Source organism: Schistocerca americana, chromosome 1, assembly GCF_021461395.2.
Source record: "Schistocerca americana isolate TAMUIC-IGC-003095 chromosome 1, iqSchAmer2.1, whole genome shotgun sequence".
Classification (NCBI taxonomy): domain Eukaryota; kingdom Metazoa; phylum Arthropoda; class Insecta; order Orthoptera; family Acrididae; genus Schistocerca; species Schistocerca americana.
In genome coordinates, this window is record NC_060119.1 from 1,055,668,510 (window position 1) to 1,055,685,263 (window position 16,754).

The 16,754-nt window shown below is 37.0% G+C and overlaps 1 protein-coding gene across 1 annotated transcript in view; it reads left to right on the forward strand.

Annotated features, from left to right (window-relative positions):
- The window catches only part of LOC124596266 (polycystin-2-like), a 48,470-nt gene that overhangs the window by 17,183 nt on the left and 14,533 nt on the right, over positions 1–16,754 (forward strand). The gene's annotated exons all lie outside the window — the stretch shown is intronic.

The window sequence follows — 16,754 nt, forward strand, 5'->3', positions numbered from 1 at the left end:
AAGTCTTGTGGCAAGTTCATTAGAGGTAAGATCAGTGAAAGCAAAAGCAGCATGCTTTCTGGTTCCCATCACTTAGGTGGCAAAAAAATCAATAAAATTAGTGTGTGAAAACAACAGTACTGCATAACACCACTTACAAAAACAATAAGTTGCAAAAATAAACAGTACATATGTTTACAAGAATCAGATAAGATAGAAGCTGCAATAGTGTACTTTTCACAAAAATATTTTATGAATATATATTGGTTGTTTAGTTTTCTGACCCCATCCATAACCTATGAATTTTAATTAAAGGAGGTCACACATCACAAGATTCACAAGTGAAATTTTAATGAGTTGAGAGACACAGTAATGCATTCAGCCATTCATTTAGTCAGTCATTCACATTCCATAATGAAGGAGAGCCTTCAGGGATGTGGAACAAGTCAACTTACCCATTAAAAGGCTGAAACTGCAATATCAAGCAGCTTCTGTAAAGAATACATCAACAAATTATGGCTAGTGCTAATTTACTTACACTGATTGGTTCATATGCTGGTGTGAATATTATGATATAAACAGCTGTCATACTTTGAAATAAAGCCACTGCTCCAACTCTTGCACAACTCAACTATTGTTTTTAATGTCCAGATCACCTAGACAATCAAGAGGGAACTGCAATTTTTTATTGTTATTTCTAATTTTTTTTCTCACTTAATTTTTCTCTGTAATGTTTGAGTACAATTTGTTGTGGCCTATGTGCTGAGTAGAATAACTGCTTGAACAGAGGTTGATTGTTCTCATAGAACATACTGACCAAGTTGCTGTGCTAAACTTCGAATATTTAATAAAGAGTGAGGGAGAGAAATTGCGTGTTGGCTGCAGCCCATTGCTGGAACATTAGTCCAAGATTGGGCACTCTGTCTGGCTCCAGCTTTCAACTAACTATGATGTGAACCATATTTTCTCTCTCTTTATTGTTCAGACTTTGTTTTGACATGTTTCCACGAGCACCTTGGCTAGCTAATGGCCTCACTTTGCAACTCTGAACTGAAGAATATGCTTCCAGATCAAGTCTTTTATTTAAAAAGAGCTCCCTTCAGATGCTTATATCCTCATATGTTCTGGTCAGAGCCTTTCTGCACCTGCACAAACCAGTGCCATTAGTGGGATCCCCCCACTTACAACCTATAAGGGAGGCCATAATTTTTGTGGCAACATTTACCATGAATTAAGCATCAAAAGCTACATAGGACCAGTGAGAAACTGACAGAGCCATGAGTTGGTACGCAGTCCACCACTATCTGCCTGCTTCCTGCCACCACTGATCTCTGTGCTATTGGGGTCAGCAGATTCCACAATATCACGTCCAGTAGCCTCACCATGCTTCATGCTGCTGACAGACAAGCCAACCCAGCCACACAGTATGTAGTAGCTATGAGGGCCTGCATCTTTCTACCTGGGATGTTAGCATCCCATTGATTCAACCTCATCTCAACATCGAAACAGCTACTGTAAGTGATGCTAAAGCACCATTTTATAGCTCCAAACTGCTGGAGATGCAACAAGCATTGGAGAAGAAAACAATAATTCTGTGTTTTAGGTGCCAAACCCAAGAGAGAAATCACAACATATCTTCATGTTTATGTTTAAAATTTTCCTGTGCATCTCTTGCACTGACTTTAGTGGGAAAAAATGCATACTACTCATTCACAAGGGGAAAGTACTTCATAGATGAGCAGTAGTGATCTACTTCTGCTGAATTAGATAGTGACCCTTGCTATTAAGAACTTACTACTACTTGAACAATTGCAAGCAAAACAAGAGTTGCTATCTCATCAACCAGTAGATTTAAGTGAACAAGCAACTATTGAAGATTCCGTGACATGTGCTGAAATCCTTTTTCCTGTATTGTAATCCATTGTATTCAGCAGTTTTCTCACTGTTAACTTCTTACCACCAAATGTTGGCCTGATGGGTTTCAGTTGTATATCATGCACCTGGAGTTAACTGGAGATGCAAGGTCCTACATAGACTCAGTAGAATTGCTGCACAGTGTTAGCAGTTTTGGTGTGTTGACCAAAGGATTAACTAATGATATACTGGCAAAAAGTTTTTAGCAAGGCAAGCTGTCCAACTTCTGTCAGTGGACTAGGGAAGATTTTGAAGCTTTTGCTGACTGCATCCACTCAGTTTTGTGCCATACCTATTTTGTGCTGTCAGGTAAAGGGAGAAGTGATGTGCTTCTTGAAAAGGCAGAGGTGAGAGCTGTGGAAATAAAATTTACATTACCCCCATCTTTGCAAGAGGCTGTATACCTGACACTGCAGAGAAAAGGAGCTAACCATTTTGTCTAGTCAAATGTTTTGTGGGGATGGCTCCCATAAAATTTTCACTGCGGAGACAAATTGTAGACATTGTAAATGCCCTGTGCTCACAGCCGATAGGGCTTGGACCCCCCTGCTATTCTCACTGTAGAGAGATTGGTCACTGAAGTGCTGAATTTGACCATTTGTGGATAATGTTTGAGATCGAGGAGGTGGAAAAGGAACTGGTGTTACCACTGCTCAGTGCTTCCATTAAAATTGATTAATCTCATTAAATTTCAGGGAGTAACAGAGGCAACAAACACGATTGTTAAAGGCAACATAAAAGGAAAACTGGTAATGATTTTAGTAGATGTGGGCACTCAGATAAATCCCCATGGCAATAAACAGCATTGAAACCACCTCACTGCCACATCAGTGGATTGAATACAGAAATTATTTATACATTGGGAACATGTCATGTCAACATGGAGATTGGTGAAGGAGAGCATAAATTTGTCATGAAAGTGCTTAGTAAAAAGAGGACAGGATTTGATGTTATTCTTGGGAATGATTTCCTGTGCTACTTTTTGGGAGTTGTATATTTTAGGTCACAACTTTTTAAATTGTTGACTCAGTGCAACAAGTTGGCTGTGATAGCATTGCAAAGGCATGAGTTACCAGGGTAAAAGTCCTGTTCCCCGAGTTTACACCAAACCACTTATCATAGTGTTGATAGTGCACTCCCCTGAAACTATTTGTGGTGGAACAGGGGAGTTCTCTGGATAGCACCCAAGAGCCTGTAGGAACCATCTTTCTGGTCAATTTGTTCACCAGAATCAAAGAGCTAGATCACCTCCAAGTAAGCTTTAATGGAAAAATGTGTGTTCCTATGTGCTTAGATAACTTTGGGACACAAAAGGTAATAATTCCAATTGGAGGCAGTGTGCAAGAAACAGAAGAAGTAGCTATTGAACAGTATCAACAGGAAGAAATAATATCAGGAAATTTCAAGAACTCACAATTGTGTTAGAAGAAATGGCAAGTGATGTGATGTGATGTGTGTTGCCAAAGTAAGAAGTGTATACAGTTATGCCATCTACCAAAATCCAATTGAGAGAGAAATTAATACAGTTGACAGAGTTGGATAGGAACCTGTTATTTCCAGTGTTAAGAGGAATTAGTGTGGCTGTTTTAGGAAACACAGTATTCACTGGTCACAGATTTAATGCAGCTTGAAATTCCAACTAGGGATATGCAGCTAATAGCTCAGAAGTCTTACCACATTTGCTGTCATTTAGTCAGTTGTAGAAGAAAGGATTGAACAGCAGTTAAATGAGGGTATAAGGCAAACTTCCTCTAGCTCATGGACTTGTTTATTTTCAGTTGCCAGTAACTACACTTGGCGCAAATAAAGTGGACTTCAAGTGATATTGGAAATTTTAAAACAGGGAAATGCATAGAAAATGGCAGGTGAAGTTCAGTACAATGTATTTCACTTTCTGAGACATCAATAATGACAGTTCTGTCCAATAATATTTTTGTGACAGATTTCTTGTCAGATCTCTCTAGGACCCACTTGCCAGCACCCAGCAGCAGCTGCCATAGCAGAGCCGAGACCCTGTGTCAAAGGCATTGGCTACCACTCATTGCTTTGGAAAGTATAAAATGCTTACTGTTGTTGAGTGGTGATCCACAAAAAATATCTACAGTATGATTTGCACTTCACACTTGAGAGCAATGGAGACAGATGACACATTTTTATATGATGAGTAATGTAGACTCTAAGACAAAAAAATGATACACCATGAAGGGCTAAAGCAAACTGGTCACAAATTGATATTCATATAAGTATTGATGGAAAAAGCAAAACCATAAAAACTTGCAGCTGACGAGTGAATGTGTGATGCTGCAGCACAATTTCAACATGCAGCTGCTAGGAATAGGAAAAGGTGACTGTCAATACTAGGGCATAAAGTCTTTGTGAATTTCATTCCATGTACTCAGTTGGGCATTAACTGTGCGTTTCAGACAAGTTCATGAACAATACATGCAGATGTCAGCATTTCAGACAGAGCAAGTATTTGGCTCAAAGCAGCCAGTTGGAGTAATTGGCAAATTGCTTGACATTTGAATAGTAGTGATGTCACTATCAACAATATGGGCATAAATGGGGAACCTTGCCTGAACACAGTGTCAAGAAGGAACTGATCAACCTAGAGCTATGACAGAATAAGAAGACTGAGCAATCTTCAGAGAGATACTCAGGGAGCCCCAGATTCATCAAGGGTGAAACGTGAAATTGCCTCACAAAAGCAGAGTAACAAAAAGGAGTTCTTTGTTATTGGCGATTCTATATTTAAAAAATGTAGTTTCACCAAACTGTGAAATAGATGTTTGCCCTGGTATCCGACCTCATCGCCCTGGTATCTGACATCATCAGCTCAACAAACATTTTAAAAATCTGTTAAGTGCAAAACAGTCTACAACTAAAAATGGAAACGATCCAAAGACCAATTACGAAGGTGTTTTTATTCATTCTGGGATGAATTCAATACGAAGCAGCATCAGGGAGAAATTGTAAGTGAAACGAGAAACATCATTCTTTCAGCCAAAGCATTCTACACAAACTCAAGACTGGTTATAAGTGGAATTCTGCACAGAAGGTCAGTAAGCAGTTCTTATATAAGCAACATAAACAGTGCTATCAGGGAACAGTGCGACGAACTCAGGACAATATTCGTTGACCCCAACAAATTTTTAAGTGACAAATGCCTGGGAAAGGATGGTGTGCATTTAAACAGACTAGGCTCAATGAATTTCAGTAAAATGGTTACAGACATCTGTAAAATCATCAAGAACAAGGGAAACTGATACCGTGTGGAGGGGGTGAAAATTCAAAAGTGAAAATTGAAAATAAAAAATATCTTCCAGGCAGAAATTCCAATATAAATATAAGTACTAAGGATAGTAAGTTACAGAACTCGTGTTTAACTCCAAACCTGACAGTATTTCATCAAAATGTACAATCCCTATCCAACAAAGTAAACGAATTTCAAATTTTGTTGGAAAGTGACACGAAAAACACCTCTGTATTATGTTTTACTGAACATTGGCTTGACAAAGAGAAACTTCATATGCTATGCATTCCAAATTTTGTATTGGGTAGTTATTTTGTCATAAATTGTATAAACATGGTGGTAGTTGCATTTATGTTAAAAATAGCATAAATTTTAAATGTATGCCATATGTAGAAAAATTATCCATAAAGAAAGATATTGAGGTAAATGGAATTGAAATCACAGACAAAAAAATTGCTACAATTTGTCTATACAGGGTGCCAACTGGCAATATTAACATTATGTTAAAGAACCTTGAAAATATCTTACACAAGACTACACAAAAAAATAGAAAACTAATTATATGTGGGGATTTCAACATTGACTTTGCAAGTGAGTCTAATCAAAAAACTGCTTTACTGAACCTCTTAGCAAGTTTCAATTTAAAGGCTACTATAGAAACGCCAACACACATCACAAAACCCTCAGCCACAATCCTTGATCAAATATTTACAAATGTGCCCTTGAAATATACAACACAAACCTACAATACAGGCTTTGGGGACCACACAGCCCAAGAAATTAATATAAGATTAGGAAAACCGCTTAGTTGAACTGAATGTCTAACTAATACATCTAGGAAGTATAATGACCAGAATATACAACATTTCGTTAACTATCTGCGTAAAGAAACTTGGGAAGACATCTATGAATGTGAAAGTACAAATGATAAGTTCAATAAATTCCTAAATAGTTTTACCTATTATTTTGAACTTTGCTTTCCACTCCATAAAAAGACAGTCACAAAAAAGGATCTGAAAATAAAATGGGTCACAACAGGGATACAAATATCTGTGAAGAAAAAGAGACTACTTCATGAAATATCTAGACAGCACACCACATCCCCAGAATTTGATTCCTATTTTAAGAATTACAAAAAGATTTTAACTAAAGTCATAAAAGAAGCAAAAAAAAAAAAAAAAAGGCAAATAGTTCCTTCATAGCAAATGCACAAAATAAAATGAAAGCCATATGGGAGATTGTAAGGCATGAAACAGGAGTAAAACGGAGAGAATACAATAATATCAAACTGAATGAAAACACTTCTGTAATATCTGATCCCCAGCAGATAGCAAATAATTTTAACTCATATTTCTCTGAGGCAGCTGAGGTTCTGGTGAAGCAAAACTTTCAAAATGCTGTCACTGCAAATCAGATTAAAACTATCCCTAGTAACAAGTCTCTCTTCCTACACCCAACAGATGAACAGGAAATGCTAAAAACAGTAGGGGAGCTAAAATCAAAATTTTCCTCTGGTACTGACAACATACCAGACCATATCATTAAAAAACGTGCACCCTTAGTAGTTAAGCCCATGGTAGACATATGCAATAGTTCACTTTCTCAGGGAATCTTCCCAGAAAGGCTAACAGTAGCTAAAGTGAAGCCATTGTTCAAAAAGGGTGAAAAAACAGATATAACAAATTATAGGCCAGTCTCTCTACTATCTGTTTTTTCTAAAATAATTGAAAAAATCTTTTATAAAAGACTCATAGATTTCATTGAAAAAAAAAAAACTTTTCTCAGCTACACAGCATGGTTTCCGAAAATGTAAATCTACTGAGACAGCTATTATCGATTTCTTAAATGAAGCTTTAAATGCATTAGATAAAAAAGAACACATAGCAGCAATATTCCTCGATCTTTCAAAAGCATTTGACATCATTAAACATGGTCTTTTGCTTAGAAAGCTAGAAAATGTTGGTGTCAGAGGCCCAGCCTATGAATGGGTAAAGTCATATCTACAAAACAGACACCAAATAGTTGAAGTCTTGTACAAAGAAGGAAAAAATTTAACTTCCTATCAATCAGAAAAACAGTGTGTTAAATACGGTGTGCCGCAGGGTTCCGTACTGGGACCAATCCTGTTCTTGCTGTTTGTAAATGACCTGGAACCATCCAGCCCTAACTGTAAGTACATTAAATACGCCAATGATACAAATATACTTATCAAAGGAAAGACCCAAGAAGAGCTCCAAAATGAAATAAAAAAGAGCACTACACATGTATCAAAATGGTTCGCAATGAACAACTTAATAATAAACACACATAAAACAAACACTATGCATCTACACACAGTGCAGAATAAACAGCCTTTAACTGCAACCATAGAACTGTTAGGAAAAAGACTTGAAATTGTAAATAGCACCAAATTTTTGGGAGTTTGGATCCAAGATGACCTAAGATGGCAGAAACACACACAACACCTATGTAGTAAATTAAATACCATTTGTTATAGTATAAAAATTCTTGCTGGATGCACATCTATGCAAGCCATAAAAAATGTGTACTATGCCCAAGCAGAATCATTACTAAGATATGGTTTAATTTGCTGGGGAAATTCACCACCCAGCAAAAGCTGTTTTATTGCACAAAAAAGAATTATAAGAGCCATGGAAGGCTTAGCACCTCGATCTTCATGCAAACCCTCATTTAAAAAGCTTCATATTATTCCATTACCATGCCTATATATCCTAGAAACATAAGGAAAATCATAGATGAAAATAACAAGATTGCTCCAAAAAACCAAAATATCCATTCATACAACACAAGAAATAATCAAGATTTACATATGCAGTTTTCACATACAACACTAAAACAAAAAGGACCCTTGCAAGCAGGAAAAAAACTGTATAACAAACTACCTAATGAAATTAAGGCAATAACTGGCATGCATAAATTCAAAACTGCAGTGAGTGACTACTTGCTACAGAATTGTTACTATAGTGTTGATGAATTTTTATCTACAATGTAAATATGTGAAAAATTTAAATAGTTTATACAATTAAGGCCAAAATAAGAAATGTGTACATTAGATTTATCTGTGTATTATATGTGGTCTATTACATATATGTGTGTGTCTGTATAATCAAGGCCAAAAATATGAAACGTGTGCGTGTAAAATTTATTTGTGAAATGTTATTCCCATATGTTAGAGTTATATTGCTATATACTGAAAACCATACAACAGCTTTTTCTGTTAAACTTTATTGCAAATTATTTGACTTGTCCTATATCATTATGTACCCCTGTACAGTGTATGATTCACAGGACCAATAAATATACAATACAATACAATGTCATCAATCTGATGTGCAACTGGTGTTTCAGTGACCTTGAAGAGCATTAATAGGTGGATCACAGAAACTGGGGCTGAGCTCACAGCACCCCTTGTGCTGACTGCTGTTGACCTCTGTGCACCAACAAGCCCATTTGCAGTGGTGTCGGGCACCTTTGGTCTGGTATCTCATTGACTGGAGTACAATTGTCTTCATTGATGAGTACCACTTCAAATAAAGCCCTAATGACCAGCAAAGAAATACCAGACAGCGGTTGAATACTAACCTGACTGTTAGCTGCCATATGGCCAGAGAACCAGGAATGATGGTCTGGGGTACCACTTCATTTCATACCAGGACCCCTTTGATTATTATCTGTGGCACTTTTACAGCACAGTGCTACACTGAGTATATTCTGTGCCCCATGTTGTTCCCCTTCATGGCAAGCCAACCTGGGATTACATTTCAACACAATGCCCACCCGTGCATGGCAAAAGTTTCTATTGTTTTTCTTCATGCTTGCCAAACCCTACCTTGGCTAAGAAAGTCCCCAAATCTCTCCCCAACTGAGAACAATTGAAGCATTATGAGCAGGGCCCTCCGATGAGCTTGGGTTTTTGATGATCTAATGCGCTACTTTGGTGGAATTTGGCACAACATCCCCCAGGAGGACATCTCTCATTGCCAAACAGAATAACTGCTTGCATAAGAGCTATAGGTACACCAACACATTACTATTTTGCTCAATTTGTGAAGTTCTTTCTCTTGGATAAATCTTCCAATTTTTCTGAAATTGTATTTTTGTTCGTCTGTACATGTACAGCACATCTACCAATTTCTGGCCCATTCAAATAGTTTCCTCATGGTGCAGCATTGTTTTCTTTATGCCTTAGAGTGTATTTAATCAATATACAAGACATGATTATGGCTTAAAATTAATTTTATATTTCACAGTTCAATCAGAAAACCTCACTACATTGTTTAATGCTGCTATTAACACTTTATATCGCCATTTATTGTCCTTTTAGAAGTGATGCTTCATGCAGTTTTTCATCAGGAATCCATATATTTTCATCAAGCCACAATAATAAACTGTGATGAGTTTTACTATCATTGTTTGATTTTTTACGGTAAATGTATATGGTAAGCCATCTGAACACCTTGCAGTGCATGCTCTATAACAACACAGGCACACTGCACATTTTGAGGTCCACATAAGGGTTCATGAAGGACCTAACACTGATCAAGAGGGATATTTAAGGTATTGAATTAGATTTAAACCAACAAATTACCCATTTTTGAAGCTACCCGGAGTTAGTGGAAGTTGCTACTGATAGTGTCAGCAAATGTCTACATGGCTGCCTAATTGCTGTCACACAGATTAAGCACAGAGGAGCTACTCTCCTTATCTGTGGGTCCTAAATAATGAAAAATAAGAAAACACACACACACACACACACACACACACACACACACACACAAATTTGAGTTGTTGACGGTTGATTCAAAGTTCTTCAGAGAAGTTTGTGCAGTGACAAAGCTTGATATCCATAAAATAGACATCTATGATCACTGACACAGCTTACTGAGTTGAAATTTATAGAACACACAAAATGGGAACCTAGAGTGCACTGGTCTACACCATGATTAGAACTAAGAACTCATTAACACAATTTATTGCACAAGCCTTGGATAACAGGATGGCAGTTTCTGGATTTGATCTTGACTTAACCAAGTTGTTTGTCAAAATTAATCATGCAGTCCTGCCAAGGAAAGTACAGAACACTGCTATTTGTGGTCAAGCAGCAGACTGGATAACATCATATCTCAGCAACGGGAGCAAATATGTAACCATTAACAATGTATACAGACCAGAAGTTAGAAACATTAACTATGGTTTTGCAATGGGATCTATCCTCTTGAATTTATTTGTAAATAATGTACAAACATATGGAAATGAAAGTAAGATATGGTCTGCAGAGGATATGACTATGCAAAATCTTTCCAACACTTCTGAAGCACTTGAGAAAAACAATACAGAACAGTGGCTCATGGGTAATGAGTTAATTCTTAATCTGAAAAAAACTATGTACATGATTTTCATCACTAAACAAGAAGAACAACACGCAGACGTTTTTCTAGGTGAAAGAGAACTAGAGGAAGTAACTTCAGGTATGTTTTTAGGTATAACAATAGACAGTAAGCTTAACTGAAAGTAGCAGATAAATATTGTTTCCAATAAGCTAAACTCAATGATATTTGTAATAAAACAACTGACTCAGTATGCATTGCAAGACCTCTTCTGCAGTCTCTATCATGGACTTTTTGAATCATACATGCAATATGTAATCACAGTATGGGGGAACTCAACCATCACAGGAATGAAACAAATATTTGTACTAAGAGAAGAAAGCCATTCAGATTATATTAAAAAAGAATCTTTCATTTGATTGTAGAAACTGTTTCAAAGATCTTAATATTTTGACATTTTCATCACTGTATAACTCAAGACAATTGTGGCTACTTTATGAGATCCCACGAAACTGGGGACCAATGAGACCATTCATCCTCATAATACAAGGAACAGAAAAGAATTGTGGTATGTTTCACATAGACTTCTGATTTTAAAAAAGAACCTAAATACTTCAGTATAAAGTTAATACATGCATTACCGAGAGACTTACAAAACTTCAAAACTTAGATGTTTCCTATAACCCTAAAAAAGTTTCTAATAGTAGAAGAATTCTGTAGTGTGACTGAGTACATGAGCGATAGTGAGCAAAAGTTCATCCTGTGGGTGATAAATTTTATGTACCATATTAAGAGAAACTAGAATTAGAAATTAATGTTAGGAAGTTAACAAGAATTAAAACTACTCATGTGTGACAGTTTATGTCACAAAATTGCATTTTTAGCTCTGGTGTTTGCATTATACATTATTGATCATTATATAACACTATGTATATACTGTAACAATATTATAAAAAGAAATATTATAAAAAGGAAGGTTTCCACTCACCTTACAGCGGAGATGCTGAGTCTCAGATAGGCACAACAAAAAGAATGTCACAAATAAAGCTTTCAGCCAGTAAGGCCTTCGTCAAAAATAGATGACAGCTATGACCACCCACCCACACACACACACACACACACACACACACACACACACACACACACACACACACACACACACACATTCAAGCAAACGCAACTCCAAACACATGACTGTAGTCTCAGGCGACCATTGCTTCAGACTACAGTCTTGTGTGTGTGAGTTGCATTTGCATGAGTGTGTATGTATATCTGTCATCTATTTTTGATTAAGGCCTTAACTGGCCGAAAGCTTTATTTGTGACATTCTTTTAGTTGTGCCTATCTGCTACTCAGCATCTCTGCTATATGGTGAGTAGCAACTTTCCTTTTCGTAATATTGTTATATTTCATCCTGGATTTTCTATATGTACAAGGTGTGATTGGAAAGTTTTAAGAATGGATCTGCTACTTTTTACTGGTTTGGTGAGCAGGTACATGGAGGGTGGGGAGTGAGTCATTGCACTGTCCTTGAAAGCTCTCTGACAGGAAACTCTGTTTCCTTTATTCAGTTCATTGTGGCAGCTGGTTGAGTGCAAGTCTGTTAGGGCTCGTTGCTGGATTCCATCTGTTTGAAAATTGATGTAAAAATGGAGCAACGAGTTTGTGTAAAATTTTATTTTAAAACTGGGAAATCAGCTTCTGAGACTTACAAACTATTAAATCAACTTTTGGAGATATTTGTATGAGCCAGTCAAATGTCTTTGTCTGGTTCAACAAATTTAAAAATTGCCGTGAATTATGTGAAGATGAACCATGATCCGGCCATCCTTCCACCTCAAAAATGAATGAAAATGTTGTGAGAGTTCATGACTTAGTGCAACCTGATTGTAGACTTACAATTAGGGAGATGGCTGATGACGTTTCTGTGCAGTTCAGTCAATTTTAACTGAAGATCTGAACATGCATCAAGTGTCTGCAAAATTCATTCCAAAAGTGTTGTCAAGTGACCAGAGACAACAGTGACTAAAAGAACTGATTAATCAGACTAAAAATGACCCAGATTTGTTAAATAGGGTAATTACAGGTGACAAATTGTGGGTATATAGATATGATCCTGAAACCAAAGTGCAGTCTTCGCAGTGGAAGACTCCAGGTTCATCACAACCGAAAAAAGCACGGCAAAGTCGGTCGAAGGTGTAAACAATGTTGGTGTTTTTTTTTATTCTACTGGTATTGTGCATCATGAATTTACCCCTGGAGGACAGACACTTAACCAGGAATACTATAAATGCGTCCTTGAGCGTTTGCGGAAGAAAATGTCTTCATTGTGGAAAGACAGGAGTTGGGTGCTACACCATGGCAATGCTCCAGCTCATTGTGCCTTCTCCATTGTTGAATTTTTGACCAACAAAATTCCTGTGCTTCCTCAACTGCCATATTCCCCTGATTTGGCCCGTGCGGACTTCTACCTGTTTCCTAAACTGAAATTTTCACTGAAAGGGAAGCGATATGACTCGATTGCAGACATCCAGGCAAATAAGGAGAGTGTCCTGAGCACACTTCAGGAAAACAATTTCCAGAAATGTTTCCGAAAGTGGAAACACCATTGGAGTCAGTGTGTTCAGTCAGAAGTAGACTGTTTTGAAGGAGATGCATCACAGTAGCATGTAAGTACCACCATTGTACAATTGCAAGCCCATTCTTAAAACATTCCAATCACACCTCATATATACTGTGCAAGCTATTATGAGTATTTATTGTGGAACCTGTTTTTTCTATATGTGTGTGTGTGTGTGTGTGTGTGTGTGTGTGTGTGTGTGTATATATATATATATATATATATATATATATATATATATATATATATAAAAACTAGATTGTAGACATAATGACATGTACTGTTTTACAAGTACATAGCTTTACAAAAGGTTAATTTATGGAACCAATAAAAAACACAAAATACACACACAATTGTGGCACCCTTCCATCACAACACATTTGGAGAATCACTGAGATAATGAGACTGTAATCTACCCCTCCCTTACTTGTTGTTGCTACTGTCCATGATGGTGAAGTTGTTTCAGAAGATTCGAGAGGAGTAAGATTTACAATAAACTTTTTACATATCTCTTCTCGCACAGTTGGCTCCAGTTTTTCATGTCTGGGAGTCTGATTCTTTAAGCTGAAATTCTCATGTTTTTAGGTTCTCGTGGTTCAATTGGTCTAAATAATTTTGAAGAATATCTTTGCAGAATTTGTTGTTTCACAATAATTTATTCTCACATTGTACTATATCATAATGTCTTTTCAATTTTCATGTTAACAAAGCCAAAACTACATTGTTCATCCAAAATACAAAAATATGTCCAATCACATCAGAGGCATGCTTACTACTACTTTACTCTGCGGTAAGAACAATATTCCAAAGGGTTTACAGTTTTTCTTGACAAGCGAATTTCTGTTGGTTTAGATTATTATTTTATAAATGAATCCAGAAATAAACATAACTAGGTTGTGTAATTAATAATAGAATTTTTAAGTGTGCCAAGTACTTTGTAATTTCAAATGTTTCTAAAAAAAATTTAACTGTACGTTCAGAGCTAGTACATATTGATTGTAACAACGAAAACAAAGTAATTCCTTTTTATAGATTTTAGATTGAAATATCACATATTTTGTATAAAATTATATGAAATTTTTCAGAAAAATGGCTGAGATATTATTGATCTGTCCAAAATTTGAAAAATATTTCTGGTATCAGCTACTACTGTTGAGGAAAAGTAATGCTAGAGGAGGATGTCCCTTTACAAACACTGCTAGGAGCTGGATTCTCTCATCATAATATTGGTCTCTGAACCTCACAATGCAATGTTAAAGATAAGAACAGTTGTTACTTATGTGAAGTATAGCATTCCTAGAGTCCAAAAATTAAATTTTCTGCTACAGTGACCCATCTGAAATGAGGATTACATAGCATAAGTCACTGAAGTGGAAAGGGAATGCCAAGTGAATTTAAGAGAACAATTTGGAACTACATGCAGAGGTAAATGCACTGTCACAGTGTTGCCAAATATTTGTAATCATGTTGCCAGGTCTTAGAAGTGCTAGGGGCAGCTATGTAGTGAAATGCTTTGTTTGGTCATCTTACAAGGGCTCTCAGAGGAGAGGCATGGAAGTGTTTGGTTTTCATGAAGGATTGCCTCCTGATACTTTCTGACATCACCTATCATGCCATCTATATACATTATGTGATCAAAAATATCCAGACACCTGACTGAAAATGACTTAGAAGTTCATGGCACCCTCCATCAGTAATGCTTGGAATTCAATATGGTGTTGACCCACCCTTAGCCCTGATAACAGCTTCCACTCTCACAGGCATACATTCTGAGGAGAGGTATCGATGTCTGTCGGTGAGGCCTGGCACAAAGTTAGCATTCCAAAACATCCCAAAGGTATTCTGTAAGATTCAGGTCAGGACTCTGTGCAGGCCAGTCTGTTACGGGGATGTTATTGTCGTGTAACCACTCTGCCACAGGCCGTGCATTATGAACAGGTGCTTGATTGTGTTGAAAGATGCAATCACCATCCCCAAATTTCTCTTAAACAGTGGGAAACAAGAAGGTACTTAAAACATCAATGTAGCCTGTGCTGTGATAGTGTTACACAAAACAAGTTGTGCAAGCCCCCTCCATGAAAAACACAACCACACCATAACAGCACCGCCTCCAAATTTTGCTGTTGGCACTACACACGGTGGCAGATGACATTCACCAGGCATTCACCATACCCACACCCTACCAATGGATCGCCACATTGTGTACCATGATTCGTCACTCCACTCAAATTTTTTCCACTGTTCAATCGTCTACTGTTTACGCTCCTTACATCTATGTACCGTGATTTTTCACTCCACACAACATTTTTCCACTTTTCAATCATCTATTGTTTACACTACTTACACCAAGCAAGGCATCATTTGGCATTTACTGGCATGATGTGTGGCTTATGAGCAGCCGCTCAACCATGAAATCCAAGTATTCTCACCTCCTGCCTAACTGTCATAGTACTTGCAGTGGATCCTGATGCAGTTTGGAATTCCTGTGTAATAGTCTGGAAAGATGTCTGTCTATTACACATTACGACCCTCTTCAACTGTTGGCGGTCTCTGTCAGTCAACAGATGAGGTCAGCCTGTACACTTTTGTGCCATATGTGTCCCTTCATGTTTCCACTTCACTATCACATTGGAAACAGTCGACCTAGGGATGTTTAGGAGTGTGGAAATCTCACATACAGACAAATGACACAAGTGACACGCAATCACCTGACCATGTTCGAAGTCCATGAGTTCTGCAGAGCACCCTATTCTGCTCTCTCAAGATGTCTAATGACTACTGAGGTTGCTTATGTGGAGTACCTTGCAGTAGGTGGCACCACAATGCACCTAATATGAAAAATGTGTGTTTTTGGGGATGTCTGGATACTTTTGATCACATAGTGTATAAGCCACTCGATTTGATTTATTGTAGACTCCCAAATTTTTTAAGCGTTGTGGTACTGAAAGGGGGGAGGGCCTCTTAAAGCTAGTGTTATACAATTTCAGCTCAGGGATAGCAAAGATAGTGACATTAGTTTCTGCTCTTGCAGCATGCGGCATCTGAAATATTGAGGTATATAATTTTAATTAATGTTTAATATAATTTTAAATAATGTTTACTGTTCAATTTCTCCTAAATACAAACAAATAAAACTCTTACTTTGATAGTTCACAATGAAAACTTATTTTAATGAAATAAAAAGTAATTGGAAATCAACATTGCCTCACACATCACAAATCAGTAAGATATGAAATGAATTGCACCTCAATATTGAATGTATCTGCACGCATTCTTGTGCCATGTACAGATAGAATTTCATAACTACCATGATAATGCAGAAGTATTTTGGTGGGGATCGAAGCAAGAAGAAACACTGTCTGGTTCCACTTAGTAATCAGTTCATTTGAGAAGAGAAGAAACTGAAAATTATGTTCATTAACATAGATACTAAACAGTAAATGTGGGCAATGTGTACTTCTGTGCATTCATGTTTTTCATCTTGAGATCTACACATGTAATCCATGCTAACAAGCCTGTTCATTGCTTTCTGAATGTTAGTTCTTGTTTGTTCCCTAAATAATGAAAAGAATTCAAATCCATGTCACTGACAGTGCCTTTGAATCTTTCGAGTGACTTCTTTTGTGTGCTGTTGCATGGT